The sequence below is a fragment of the Pan paniscus genome, chromosome 7, assembly GCF_029289425.2.
Source record: "Pan paniscus chromosome 7, NHGRI_mPanPan1-v2.0_pri, whole genome shotgun sequence".
Lineage (NCBI taxonomy): Eukaryota > Metazoa > Chordata > Mammalia > Primates > Hominidae > Pan > Pan paniscus.
In genome coordinates, this window is record NC_073256.2 from 77,614,011 (window position 1) to 77,629,668 (window position 15,658).

General features: G+C 43.6%; 1 long non-coding RNA gene across 2 annotated transcripts in view; it reads left to right on the plus strand.

Annotated features, from left to right (window-relative positions):
- Window positions 1-13,025: 13,025 nt before the first annotated feature.
- The window catches only part of LOC117981407 (uncharacterized), a 41,915-nt gene continuing 39,282 nt past the window's right edge, over window positions 13,026-15,658 (plus strand). The window contains exon 1 of one of the 2 annotated variants that reach the window (XR_010112939.1): window positions 13,026-13,161. This is a non-coding gene — a long non-coding RNA (uncharacterized LOC117981407). The remainder of the gene's footprint in view (window positions 13,162-15,658) is intronic. The other variant, XR_004672913.3, reaches the window with a different exon arrangement.

Sequence of the window (15,658 nt, forward strand, 5' to 3'; positions counted from 1 at the left end):
CAACTTGTCTGAACAGGAGGCAGGACCTTAAAGAAGAACAATGGAATGATCCTATTTGATAGGTAGGATGCATAGTAACCAGAAGTTATTAGGTATATAATGAAGAATATGTATGTCTCATTTTTTCAAGATAAAAAGATGAAATGAAATTAATATTATTGAAAAGTAAAAGAGGAAGAAAAGAATAAAGGAAACCAAGGCAAATGTTACTTGAAAGATGTGGTTCACATAAAAAGCATGCTAACATTGTCCTAATTTAGAGTGTATGAATGTACAGTACACATGGGTCTTGATGTTGGTACCATGGAGGGGGAATGTGACCTTATTACCTGCTTCTGCATTGAGTATATTATGTCATTACAAAATTAATGCCATTATTGGTTTGTAACATTGAGAATCAACCTACAGAAAAAACATTAAAAACTTCATCATAGTGAGGGAAAAGAATGGAAGTGCATACACATTCAACAACATAAAAGCCTGTCAAACAAGGGGTATGAGGTGCTGACAGTTCTATGCTGTATCATGCATGTGAGCACAAGTGGAAGGCGTTTTTAACTCCTTTCACAATGTCAGGCATTTCCTCATCTAGCACAAAGGAGCAAATGACTTTCCTCATTGAACACCAATGTATTTGCCTTGATATAAATCAGTAAATTTTTCTAATTCCTCAGAAGATGGACTTACTGTGCCACGTTATGTCCAAGTTAAACACACACACACACACTTACACACACTCACTCTTCAAAGTAGTCTTTTTATTAATCTTTGCCGCACCTAAATGCCTAATATAGTACTTTGCATTGTATTTTGTTTATATTGATGAAATTCAATTTTTACTTAAATAGCTTTTAAAACTCCCCCAAACAGAGTATATTTCTGGATCCTTACCTAGGATGAATTCGTAGAATGAGCTTCGTCCAAATTGAAACAGTAAGAAAGTTTTTTCTTAAGAATCGAGTAACCTATTCTTGGAAACTAAATTTTCTTGTAAATAAAGTGAGCTGCCTTTTATTCTTATTCTTCCTGCTGACTAGAGGCAGAAACAATAAAATGATTGCAACCTGAGAATCAATACAAGGCCATTCACAGCTGTGTTGACAGCCAAGAAGCACATGCTTCATTGTGAATAGACAGATCTACAGAGGCTGAGGAGTTGAAAGACTGTATGTGAAGGGCGTGTACAACACAGGCACTCAGAAAGGTTCTTTCAAGTGTACTGTGCACTGACTTAGCAATCCACTGGCAGAGTGATAATGAAAACATAGGAAACATGTGATGACTATTTCATCAACTTCTCAATATGTCAGGGAATAAACCCAAGTGTTAAAGAAATGCTCCAAGGCAATAGTATGGATAAGAAGTAATTTACCACTTTAATTTTTCCACATCTGTTAATCTCATACGATTCTAATAAAAGTATGAAATATATTGTTATCCTACTGAGTATATGAGAAAAAATAACAGTCACTAATTGGAGACAGAGCTAAGAATAGAAATTTAATGTCTTGATCCTATTTCATTTCCATCATACCACACTGAAATCCTGCAGCAAAAAGCTCTTTATTTAGTAAGATTGAATTCCAAAATAAACTGCATTATCAGAGGTAGAAATAACACAGGAAGCAATTAGAAATGATAGGGCTTTGCCCCATTTGATCTCTTTACTTCCTCAGCTTAATCCTAATCGCCAAGGTGGGCAAAGCAAAATCTCCCTATCCTTCAGTAGAGTAACATGGCACTTTTTAGAAATTTATCTCCTGTGTGACAACCATCAAGTAACAACCTCTCAGCTTTAGTTTATCGGTCAAATATGTATAACAGTAATCCTTGCCTTGCAGGTAATCATTAGCAATTGAATATCTATAAAACACACAGAGGATAATCAATCTAGATGGCAAAACTCCACACCAACCCACGCAAAATCGATACCCACCTTTCTCCTCTCTCAACCCTAAAATTATTTGTCTGAGTTAACATCATCCTTTCCAGATTCCATTGTCATCAATCCAGTATTGTGTAGACCAACAGTTCACAAAAACTTACCTGCACCAAAGACATTCTTGTTAAAATGAATCATTGTTTCTTGAAAATTTCATTGATACAGCAGTTTCATGTAAAATTTATAATATAGCAACATTAGCATTTGACACAAATTGCAGGTCTGACTCCACAAGATATAAATTTCCAAGATCAGGGCGTAAATGAAAGGAAAGATAAGTGTTTCCAGCACACCATGTCTCCTAGTAATACGCTTTTTAAAATGTCAATATTATGAGTAAGTCCTTACCCTTTGCCTAGAGAAAATGACTTTCATGCCAGTAATGAAGAGAATCACTTGTGCTATGTTGAGTGATTCTTAATGATCAATAACAATACTTAGCACTTATGTAGCAGTTTTCATCTTCAAATCACTTTACTGGCATTGAACAAATTCAAGATGCTATCATTTTCTCTCAAGAAAATCCATGGGATGGGAAGTTGTAGTTTACTTTGCCATCCAATATTCCAGGATGTGAATTGCGGAAGCAAGTATTTTGCACAAATCATGGGGTGCCAGACCTTTTTAGGCATCTAGAGATATGTCAATAGTTAATTTTATTGTTTATAAAAGTAATAGATCTCTACTGTGCTGTCAAAAATGTGAGAATATGCAGATATATGAAGAAGAAAAATTACATATGGACATATATGTCCTTTAAGTGAGGCATTAAAAGAGGAAACAAGAGGCCAAGTAAGGATCTACTCCAGGAGGAACAGAGGAAAAACTTGTCCTTCTCTGGAAGAGAGACAGGGAGGCTCCTTAGATCCAGCTTCCAGTACAGTTTATAAGGCAGAGATCTGATACCTTTGGGTGGAGGCAGGAAATTCTCAAGACTCATCATAGGGTTTGCCATCCTATGAAAGTAGGAGAAAGGATGCTGAGAAAGCCATACCCATAAGGCCCAGGCTCACAGGGTTTAACTGGGTCTGGGACTTAACCATGAGACCAAAGAATCCCCACCACCCTCTTACCACTATTCTAGCACCAACTGATAAACAACAGCTGACTGGTTGTAAAGAAGATGCAAAGGCATCTGGAGTGCCCCTTCCGTGGCACAGTCATTCAAGCCACACTGAAAACCAAAACTAAGAAATACATTCAAGCATCTCAGGCCCTGCATGAAGCCCAAGGTCACAACAATCCATCATCAGAATGTTAAGTTTTTGACACACTGAAGATAATAATGACAATAAAACACCCCAAACACCCCAAAACACAGCTCAACTTCTAGATTGATTCGGCTCCTCACACCAGGGACCTGGAAGAAAAATAGGCATGCCCAATTTCAGATATTCACATTATTCAGCTTTCCTACCTCTCTTTTCACATGATGTCTGACCTTCAATAAAAATTATGAAATATTAATATATTAAAAAGGAAAATAACCTGCTGTCAAGTGATAAATCAATAAAGAGAAACTGACTCAGAAATACACTGAATGCTATAATTGATCAGATAGGCACTTTAAAATAAATATAGTCAGTATGTTTAAGGACCTAGTAAATCTAGTGCCAGAAAATTTGTAGAACAGATTAGGGTAGGTAAGATTTGCCATATGGATGAATTGCTTGTGTTAGCAATAAATAGCAGGTGGATAATTAATTTGAAAAGTGTAGATTTTATTTATTTATTTATTTATTTATTTATTTATTTATTTATTGAGATAGAGTCTTCGCTCTGTTGCCCAGGCTGGAGTGCAATGGCGTGATCTCGGCTCACTGTAACCTCTGCCTCCCAGGTTCAAGCAATTCTCCTGACTTAGCCTCCTGAGTAGCTGGGATTACAGGCACCTACCACCATGCCCGGCTAATTTTGTATTAGTAGAGATGGGGTTTCACCATGTTGGTCAAGCTGGTCTTGAACTCTTGACCTCAGGTGATCCACCCACCTTGGCCTCCCAAAGTGCTGGGATTACAGGTGTGACCCACCGCGCCCAGCTGAAAACTGTATATTTTAATATCTTTTTGATGTCTTTTCTATTTTAGTTTATAGCCATATATATATTTTTCTGTTTGACTTTTTCTTTCTTATGTTCTTCTTATCTGTATATGCTCATTTTCTTTCTACTTAGGCCTTGGTAGTAATTAAAAATGTTTAATGGGTCAGACCTTAAGAATTTCACCCAAATACACAAGATGGGACTTAGAGCATTACTATGTATTGTCCAGTTATTTTTTATGTACAATACCATCTGTCTATTTATTTTAGCCTAGTTTTACATGGTATATATAATATATTTCTTTGACCAGCAGGGTTTAAATATTTCAGATGAAGGATTTGGACTTCTGTAAGTACTGAACAGTTTTTACATTCTGGCCTCTCTCTGCTTTATGATAGTTTTTGCTTTATGTTCTTTATGAGATGTTCATTATGTAGTTAATGCACGTGCTATAACAGACCCATGTGCAAATTAAAATATTTTAATACATATAAACTTAATTTTTATAGCTCCCTTTAATGCGTATGCTTTATTCTTCTGATCCATATCTGGATAATTTACCTCTAATCTATAGTCTACTTTAGAATTCAGTGCTTTTTCCTAGTCTGTATTTTCATGTAAGTTTTGAGATTTTTGGGGAAAAAAATTGAACAATCTAGGTATTAGAGACAAAGAAAAGAGTATTTAGGAATAGAATATCCTATATGCCTTAGTTTGAGCTGCCTTAACAAAATATCATAAACTGTGTGTCTGAGAAACTAAAGAAATTTGTCTTTCCCAGTTTGGGAGTGTGGACCCTCCAAGATCAAAGTGCTGAGCAATTTGGTGTCCGGCAAAGGCCTGCTTCTTTTTACATAGTCACCATCTTCTCTTTAACCTCACATGGTAGAAGGGGCAGAATAGCTCTGGGTGTCTTCTCTAAGGGCACTAATTCCACTCGTGAGGGTTCTGCCCTCATGACCTAATCACCTCCAAAAGGACTCACCTCCAGGTATCCTCATATTGGGGATTAGGTTTCAAATATAAATTTTAAGGGAACACAAACACTCTGTGGCACTATATATTAAGACATTAATTCTTCTTAAGTAACAAAGCAGGAATTTAACTCTCACCATATTCACCCAGCATTTCTGAGAGGAGGTTTGGCAAACTATCTTTGTAAAGAACCAGATACTGAACTGTTAGCCTTGCAGGACATGCAGTCTGTGTCACTGTTCCGGTCTGCTGTCATAGTGCAAATGTATATATATACAATATGTAAGCAAAGGAGCATGGCTGTGTTTCAGGAAAACTTTGTTTACAAAAACCGAAGGTGGATTGGATTTGGCAAATCTGTATGATAAGTAGACTCCTGCCACAGGGATTTTTAAAAAGAGCAGGAGGCAGACAGTCACTTTTCCTACTAGCTTTAAAAATATAAGTTTAAGTTTGCTAAGTGGAAATTTTAAACCTGCTTTAGCACAAATAATGAAATATATGAAGTTTGTTTATTAATGACGTATTATGAATTATTGTTCCAAAGCAGGTGATTTCTAAAAAGGTGGTTGAAATGTTTGCCTTCCTCTTGGTATAGCTTTTGTGTAAAAGGGAAGTAAAATAATGCAGGGCATGAAGTTTAACATTTCAAGTGAGATGTATTTATTCAAAACAATATGAAAGAAGTAGTTAAATCACAGGATGTAAGAGCAATATGCAAAAATCAGTGTTGTGTCCATATAAAAGAAATGAATAGTCTAAAATTTTTTAAAATTATTCACAATGGCATCAGAAAGAACAATATGCTTAGGAATAAATTTTAAAAAGAAGTGCAAGAGCTACACTGGAAATAAAAAGCATTGCTGAGAGAAATTAAAGATCTATTAATAAATAAACAGAGGCATACACCATATTTATGGGGGACTCAAATCTTGTTAAGACGGCAGTTCTTCCACATTTGAGCAATAGGTTCAATGTAATCCCTGGCAGAATTCTAGCAGGATTTTTTTTTTTTTTTTGAGACAGAGTCTTGCTCTGTCACCCAGGCTGGAGTGCAGTGGCACGATCTCACCTCACTGCAACCTCCACCTCCCTTGGCTTCAAGTGATTTTATAGAAATGAACAAGCTGATTCTAAAACTTAAATGGAAACACAAAGGATCTAGGATAGTTAAAAAAAAAAAAACAGAGGAAAAAAGTTGAAGGGCTTACACTACCACATTACAAAACTTACCATAAAGCTACAGTCATCAAGACAGTGTGCTAATAGTGTAGAGATAGACATGTTAATTAGTTGAGTAAAATATGGTCAAAGGTTGTTGACAAATGTGCTAGGACAAGTCACTGGGGGAAGGATTATCTTTTCAACAGATGATGTGGTAACAATTGTATATATACACATGCAAACAAATAAATAATAAATCTTGAGTTCCACCTCAGAACATACACAGGAATTAACTCAAAATAGACCAGAAACTTACAAGTGAGAAAAAACTGTACAATCTGTAGGAAAAAATAGGAGTAAATATTTTTGACATTGGATTAGCAAAGATATGACATTAAAAGATATGACATTATTTTTTTGAAGATATGACAAAATAAAAGGAAAATTAGTAGTTTGGACTCCATTAAAATAAAAAAAAATACTCTTACGAAGAAGACACCATTAACAAAATGAAAAAAACAAGCCATAGACTAGGATAAAATACTTGAAAAATTCATATCTGATAAAGTATTGTACCCAGAATATTTAAAGAACTAAATAAGCAACCCAGGAAGCAGACGGCAAAAGACTTGAATCGACATTTTATCAAAAAAGATATATAAATGGAAAGTAAGCTTATGAAAAGATATACTCAGCACCATTAGTGATTGGCAAAATGCAAATAGAAACGAAAGTGAGATACCACTTCACATCCAGAAAGAGTGGCAGTACCAAGTGTGGGTGATGCTGTGGGAAAGTGGAACCCTCACATGTTGCTGGTGGGAATACAAAATGGGGCAGCCACTGAGGGAAAGAGTTTGTAGTTTCTTAAAAAGTTAAACTTTTACTTACCATAAAACCTAGTATTCTACTCCAAAATAAATGGAAACATATCCTCATGAAGACTTGTATGTGAATGGTTATGGCAGTATTGTTCATAATAGCCCAAATTGGAAACAACCCAAATGTTCGTCAGCTGTGAGTGAACTGTGGTACATCCACACAGTGGAATACTAGTGAACAGTGACAAGGAATGTGCCACGTGCCACAACATGGATAAATGCTCAACTCCACATGCTGAGTGAAAGAAGCTAGACACAAGACTAGTTTATATGATCCCATTTATATGAAATTTCTACAGATGACAAAACTAGTGACAGCAAGTAAGTCAGTGGCTGCCCAGGGGCTAGAGGTAGGAGAGAGGATTAACTGCGGATGGGAATGAAGGAACTTTTGGGGTGATGGGAGGATTCTAAACCTGGACTGCAGTGTCAATTCACTAAAACACATTGAGTTGTACACTTAAATTAGGTGAGTTTTATGACATGTAAATCTACCTTGAAGCTGAAGAATAAAAGATAAATATTATAAAGGGAGATGTAACGAGGAATATCAGTACTAAAATAAAATTGAGGCACAGCTTGAATGTTGGTTTAAGGATTTTGTATATTTGCTCATTTAAGCAAATGTATAGAGGTTTATATGCATCTGTATTTTTTTGAGTTTAATTTTAAGAATGAGGGATCAAAAGGAACATTGACCTTCAAAAGAGGGTGCCCTTGAAGGAAGGAGATGTAGATGTTGAGGGGGAGGCATGATCCTTCACATGTTGGAAGGGAGTAGTTCTTTGGTGTGCTGAGATGGAGTACCACCTGATGAAATAAGAAAAGGTACACATGGCCCGAGGAAGGATGACCTTAGTTACAGTGAGAATATTTAACAATGTGATTTGTAGAATATTGCATTTGTCATTGGAAATATGTAAATAGATGCTGAGGGGACATTTTGTTTTGGATGCCGTAGGAGGTTTTGCCAGGTGGCTTCTACATTCTCTTCTGGTGGTCATTCCTAACAAGCCACAGGGGGAGTTGCTGAGCCGCCGATGTCATCTGTTCAAGAGTGCCTTTCCCTTAAATCCATAAAGAAAATTGAAAAGTTCTATCATTTCAATATTGGTTTTTTCCCTTTTCTCTGCCTTTTATGCCTTAGTTCATCCATTCTTTCTCTTTGTTTTTTATCCCCCATCAAAACATGTGGAAGGGGAGTGGTAGCCGATTGTGTGTCCTGCTGACGGCTTTACTCCTGGAGAGGTGGTGGCACCTCATTGTATAAATAAACAAATGGAGACTGAGTTATTATGTATTTTGAGGCCATGTAGCTTAGGGGTCCTGGTCCCTGGCCTTTTAACAACCTGGTTGTACAGAAGGAGGTGGTGAGTGGGCATTAGAGCAGATTCATGTGTGTTTACAGCTGTTCCCCGTCATTCGCATTACGGCCTGAGCTCTGCCTACTGTCAGATCAGCAGTGGCATTAGATTCTCACAGGAGCGTGAACCCTGTTGTGAACATGCTTGTGGTGCATGCAGGGGATCTAGGTTGTGTGCTTCTTATGAGAATCTAATGACTGATGATCTGTCACTATCTCCCATCACCCCCAGATGGGACAGTCTAGTTGCAGGGAAAGAAAGCTGATGCCTCTCACTGATTCTACATTATGGTGAGTTGTATAATTTCATTATATATTACAATGTAATAATAACAAAGCGCACAGTAAATGTAATGTGCTTGAATCATCCCAAAACCATCCCCTCCAACAATGAAGAAAAATTATCTTCCACGAAACTGGTCCCTGGTGCCAAAAAGGCCGGGGTCCGGTGGTATAGCTAGGAAACAGTGGAAACTGGATTTGAATCTGTATCTGTTCTACGCTGAGCATGGTGTTTTTAAGTAATATAATTTCATTTGGCTGAAATTTATTCAAACTGTGTGTCACAGGCAGTTTGCCCTTTATTTCTTTTTATGAAATGAAAAACTATTGCTGTTAAAGGAATTAAAGGTATCAGCAGACAGAATCTTTCTTGAGAGGTAGGATGAGGAAGTACAAGTCAGTTTCTTTTTCTTGATTTTGAGAACATGCTGTGTAAAGTTTATTGTGTGTTTGTATGTGTTTTAAGATTACTCAGGGGAAATGATTAGCCATGTGTCTTTTCTGGCCTCAGAATTCCCCAGGGGATTGTGTCCTCTGAAAAGCATCCACCAGAGCCTTTTTCCTAGGACCTGTGTGGTGCGGAGGGTCCGAGAGCGTTTTTGGCCTGTCTCTCTGTCACTGCAGCCTGGCATAAGCTTGCTTGCTTCAGCGTACATCCTGAAGCTGTGCCCCAGCCCTGATCACCTTGTCCTAGAGCCTCCCTTCATCCCTCTTTCACAAGACATCTTTCACCTGTGCTCCCCACTGTGGTTGATGCCATCTGACTCTGTCATTCCATTTTCTTTGGCCTCAGCACTCACAGGATATCTGACTCCAGGCCACAGGATATCTGACTCCAGGCCAGGAGGAGTGAGCAGCAGGATTTACTTGAGGGCCACTTCGCTGGAGCTTCGGTCCTCCATCAGATTCAGCTGTGGAGTGTGTTCCTCAGGCACAGAATGTGGGGGTGGTGGACAAGTGGAGTGTGTCTGAGTAGGAAAGGACAGAATTGAGGTTAAATCCCTGAGATGCATGAACATCAGTCTCAATTTATAGAAAGATCTCTTCACTCTTTTGTGGTAGACAGAATTCCAGTAAAGGCTGTGAATTGTGAAATCAGGCCATTTGTTTATTTGTTCATTCATTTATTCATCTTATTTATTAGACCAACTTCGCACCCCTCTCTTATGTCCTAGGCAATGTCTGGCAGCTTCCCCGCTGAGGAGTTCAGTATGGTGGGAGGCATGTGAACACACATTTTAATACTGTGTGCTAAGAGCTCTGGTAGGAGAGAGTTTGTAAGAATAACTAACCCAACTAGCAGCAAGCAACTCAGGCAACAGCTTCCTGTGGGATGTCATGCGTGAATTAGATACGAGGACCCCAAGGAGCTGAAGAGGTAACATGGGAGGATTTTACTGCAGGGTGGACAGCACAGGCAAAGGCATGGAGGCATGAAACAGCATGGCGTGGAAGCACTAGCAGCTTAATAAATAGCCTGATTAGAGGGGGCAGTTTGTGTGTGTGTGTGTGTGTGTGTGTGTGAGAGAGAGAGAGAGAGAGAGAGAGAGAGAAAAGAACAGGCAAGCGTGTGAGCTGGTGGGGGTGGGGTGACACATCTCAAGGCACGCTTTCCCAGTCCTTCCTTCTCCTTTGGTGAAGTATATTGTTTGGGTGATAGTTTCCCTTTCCTGTCAAATGAGAAACAAACATATCAAATATGTTTCATGTGCTAAGGGATATCGACATAGGGCTAAATTCTTCTTTTATCTGACTGTTATTTAGTATATATGTCTTAAAAATGGACACAGGTGTGCCTTGCCTATAAAAAAAGTATGGTCTGGCTTTGGGAACAATTCCTGCATGCATCTTGATGTGTGCCACAACCAGCAACATTTAAATAAGGCTCCATGGGTAGGTATAATCTGTGTGCATGGACTTGGCTCACATAGAAATTCAGCTCACTGGTACATCGTTGTTCGACATTATCTTGCTTACTTTTTAGTCTGTCCTTTCCATGCACTGTGAGTGCTGTGGGAGGGATGGTCCTGCTTGTCTTAGGTACTGCTCCATCCCAAGGGCCTCACAGAGTGCCTGGTATATGGTAGCTTCTCAGTGAATACTTGTAAAGAATGAGTTTATGAGACAGCCTGTTTTTGTTTACCCTCTACCACCCCCTTTGCCTTGTTCTCCATGACTGTTGTTTCTTCCTCTCTGGAAAATATTGTCTCTTTTTTTCCACAGGCGTTTTTCATCCTGTTCCCTCTGCCTAGAGTTTCTCCTGTCTTCTCCATCCCCTCTCTCTTCCTGACCTTTCAGATTTCACCTTAAGTATTACACCCTTAGTGAATCTTGCCTTGATCTCTCAAGCTAGGACAGATGATTTACACACACTCTCATGGAATTGTTTTCCTTTCCTTCTGTGAATTTATCTCAGTTTTTAATGATAAATGTTTGAGAGAGTTACTTGAGTAATGTGTTCTGCCCCCATTGACTGCAACTTCTATGCGCCTATTTTATTTTCTGAATATAGTCAGTACTAAGAGATTGTATGTTCTCAGTGTTTACTGGTGGATGAATGAGTGATGATGTGCTTCTGCATGAGAACACACCCTGTCCAAGGAGCCTCCTAGAGCTCTTGACTCCCAGCTATAGCCTCTGTCTCCCTTAGAACGCTGGGTGCACCTCAGGGCCTGCCCCATGGGGATCTTGTGAACAGCCACCGTAGCACTATAAATTCTCTCTTGTTTCTTTTCTATGCCCCGGAACAATGTCTCCTCTCTGATTCTTGTACCTGGAATATCTGTTGCTGGACTATACTTCACTCTCTGTTCCTAGAGAAGAAGCATAGGGCTGGAAAGAGGGAAGGGCTGAATGTAGGGAGCCTCACCACTTAGGTTGTGGAAGAGGAGAGGGAAGAGAAATGTGTTTCAGGCATACCCAATTGGAAAAAGACATTTTTTCTAGAGAAGAAATAGCACAGTGTGGCCAGGTTCTTTTATATTGGAGTGTGTTGAACAAGTTTTTGTGGATGGGTGTGGAAACGCAGGTGACCTTTGTGTATTTTGTTCTTTGTTTTCTAGCTTTTCTATGGGAACAATTTGTTTTGAGTTCCAAAAATTAGTCTCATATTTCTGGAACACAGCACGAGAGAACTGCCAATATTCAAATATAAACAGCAGAAACATGGGATGGTTAAAGTGGGAAGAGTGGACACCTATTAACCTTGGGAAGTTAAGCTGAAATACTTTCTTTATAACTTGGAAGTAATTTTTAATGATGTAAATGACCCAAAGAAAACATGTAAAAGATGGAAGTATATGCAGCAAAATTGCATAAATCTAATGGGTTGCCAAGCTGTGTATGGGATTATATTGTAAGAACTGTAATTTTAAAGTGATTTTAAACATACCATCGTGTGGCTTAGCTGCCCACCAATTTGAACAAATACTTACTATGTGCCACAGTATTTCCAGAAACTCAAAGGAGATGGGGCGCTTATTCTTTGAAACACACAGTTGAGAACATTAAGACAGTGATTCCTCCAACACATGATTACTGTTACAAAAGAGGGGTAGACCATAAGCTGGGGTAGGGGTGGGGGGGCGGATCTGGGAGGGACCAACTAATGTGGAAAGCAGTAAAACCCAGACTATGTATCAGCCACTGACTGTGTATTTAGTAGAATAAAACAGTTGGAAACAGAGTACAGATATTTGGTATTAAGTAGAATTCTGGTAACATATATTTAACATATTGGGGCATATTGTGATATTTTCCTCGGAAGTCTGCTTTACTGATGATAAAATGGAACAGTGGACTAGAACATGAAAAAAGATTGAATTCAAACTCTGACTTACGTGTGGTGGCCTTAGTGATTGATTTTATGCGATTAAGGGAAGAAACCTTGCTTAAGATGACTTTATGTCTCAACTATCCTTAGTATTCCATGTTGACCCTAAATGTCAATTTATTTATCTTTTGGGAAACAGTGATAACTTTAGACACTTGGTTGCATGCGGTGTGTGTGCATCAGCAGCTGTGGCAACCCCCGACCCTGCCCGCCACCAGGAGCATGGACCCCTGGCCAGATGCTGCCGGGCACCTTATTCAGGAAGTCAGCCCAGCAGCTGTAGGAGGGCGGGAGCTGGTGCTCAGCCCCATCCCAGTGGCTGCACAGTGCCCAGTGCCAGGATCCCTCGCTTTGGGCGCTTGTCCAGGAGGAAGAAGGGGGTGGTGCAGTCAAGCGGGCCCTGGGGCAGGCCTGGCCCAGTGCTCCGTTCTTGGGAGCCCCGCCAGCCCACAGGCCCATCTGCGGCAGGCACGTGGTGCCGCGAGAACGTGGCTCAGGGGTGGTTTTTCCGCCATGCGCAGATTCTCGCCTCGCGCGGGGGCGCCAGGGGGCAGCTGGTTGAGGTGCGCATGCGCACTGGCACCTAACGGCTCTTCTTCGAGTCTTCTCAGAGGTTGGAGATTCCCTGTCTTCTCCAACCTCTGCCAAGTCTTCAGAGAGGTTGGAGTGCGCCTGTCGGAGGTCGGGGCCAGCCCACCTTGCTCTCTAGTGCTGGGCTGGGTGGGGTCTGAGTGGGGGTTGGGCAGGGGGAAGGGCGAGGGCAATAGGCTATAGGCTATAGGCTCGGGTCGGCTATAGGCTCGGCTCGGCTCGGCTATAGGCTCGGCTCGGCTATAGGCTCGGCTCGGCTATAGGCTCGGCTCGGCTATAGGCACGGCTCGGCTCGGCTATAGGCTCGGCTCGGCTCGACTATAGGCTCGGCTCGGCTCGAGTATAGGCTCGGCTCAGCTATAGGCTCGGCTCGGCTCGGCTATAGGCTCGGCTCGGCTATAGGCTCGGTTTGGCTCGGCTATAGGCTCGGCTCGGCTCGGCTATAGGCTCGGCTCGGCTCGGCTATAGGGTCGGCTCGGCTATAGGGTCGGCTCGGCTATAGGCTCGGCTCGGCTATAGGCTCGGCTCGGCTTGGCTATAAGCTCGGCTCGTTTATAGGCTCGGCTCGGCTATAGGCTCGGCTCGGCTTGGCTATAGGCTCGGCTCGGCTATAGGCTCGGCTCGGCTCGGCTATAGGCTCGGCTCGGCTATAGGCTCGGTTCGGCTATAGGCTCGGCTCGGCTCGGCTGTAGGCTCGTCTCGGCTATAGGCTTGGCTCGGCTCAGCTATAGGCTTGGCTCGGCTATGGTCTCGGCTCGGCTCGGCTCGGCTCGGCTATAGGCTTGGCTCGGCTAAAGGCACGGCTCGTCTTGGCTATAGGCTCGGCTCGACTATAGGCTCCACTCGGCTCGGCTATAGGCTAGGCTCGGCTGTAGGCTCGGCTCGGCTCGGCTATAGGCTCGGCTCGCCTGTAGGCTCGGCTCGGCTCGGCTATAGGTTCGGCTCGGCTATAGGCTTGGCTTGGCTCGGCTATAGGCTCGGCTCGACTATAGGCTCGGCTCGGCTGTAGGCTCGGCTCGGCTCGGCTATAGGCTCTGCTCGGGTATAGGCTCGGCTCGGCTATAGGCTCGGCTCGGCTCGGCTGTAGGCTCGTCTCGGCTATAGGCTTGGCTCGGCTCAGCTATAGGCTTGGCTCGGCTATGGTCTCGGCTCGGCTCGGCTCGGCTCGGCTATAGGCTTGGCTCGGCTAAAGGCACGGCTCGTCTTGGCTATAGGCTCGGCTCGACTATAGGCTCCACTCGGCTCGGCTATAGGCTAGGCTCGGCTGTAGGCTCGGCTGTAGGCTCGGCTCGGCTCGGCTATAGGCTCGGCTCGCCTGTAGGCTCGGCTCGGCTCGGCTATAGGTTCGGCTCGGCTATAGGCTTGGCTTGGCTCGGCTATAGGCTCGGCTCGACTATAGGCTCGGCTCGGCTGTAGGCTCGGCTCGGCTCGGCTATAGGCTCTGCTCGGGTATAGGCTCGGCTCGGCTATAGGCTCGGCTCGGCTCGGCTATAGGCTCGGCTCGGCTATAGGCTCGGCTCGACTATAGGCTCGGCTCGGCTCGGCTATAGGCTCGGCTCGGCTATAGGCTCGGCTCGGTTCGGCTGTAGGCTCGGCTCGGCTCGACTATAGGCTCGGCTCGGCTCGAGTATAGGCTCGGCTCAGCTATAGGCTCGGCTCGGCTCGGCTATAGGCTCGGCTCGGCTATAGGCTCGGCTCGGCTCGGCTATAGGCTCGGCTCGGCTATAGGCTCGGCTCGGTTCGGCTATAGGCTCGGCTCGGCTCGACTATAGGCTCGGCTCGGCTCGAGTATAGGCTCGGCTCAGCTATAGGCTCGGCTCGGCTCGGCTATAGGCTCGGCTCGGCTATAGGCTCGGCTCGGCTATAGGCTCGGCTCGGCTCGGCTATAGGCTCGGCTCGGCTCGACTATAGGCTCCGCTCGGCTCGAGTATAGGCTCGGCTCAGCTATAGGCTCGGCTCGGCTCGGCTATAGGCTCGGCTCGGCTCGGCTATAGGCTCGGCTGGGCTATAGGCTCGGCTCGGCTCGGCTGTAGGCTCGGCTCGGCTATAGGCTCGGCTCGGCTCGGCTATAGGCCCGGCTCGGCTATAGGCTCGGCTCGGCTATAGGCTCGGCTCGGCTCGGCTATAGGCTCGGCTCGGCTATAGACTCGGCTCGGCTCGGCTATAGGCTCGGCTCGGCTATAGGCTCGGCTCGGCTCGGCTATAGGCTCGGCTCGGCTCGGCTATAGGCTCGGCTCGGCTCGGCTATTGGCTCGGCTCGGCTATTGGCTTGGCTCGGCTCGGCTATAGGCTCGGCTCGGCTATAGGCTCGGATCGGCTCGGCTATAGGCTCGGCTCGGCTATAGGCTTGGCTCTGCTCGGCTATAGGCTCGGCTGGGCTATAGGCTCGGCTCGGCTCGGCTGTAGGCTCGGCTCGGCTATAGGCTCGGCTCGGCTCGGCTATAGGCCCGGCTCGGCTATAGGCTCGGCTCGGCTATAGGCTCGGCTCGGCTCGGCTATAGGCTCGGCTCGGCTATAGGCTCGGCTCGGCTCGGCTGTAGGCTCGGCTCGGCTATAGGCTCGGCTCGGCTCGGCTATAGGCCCGGCT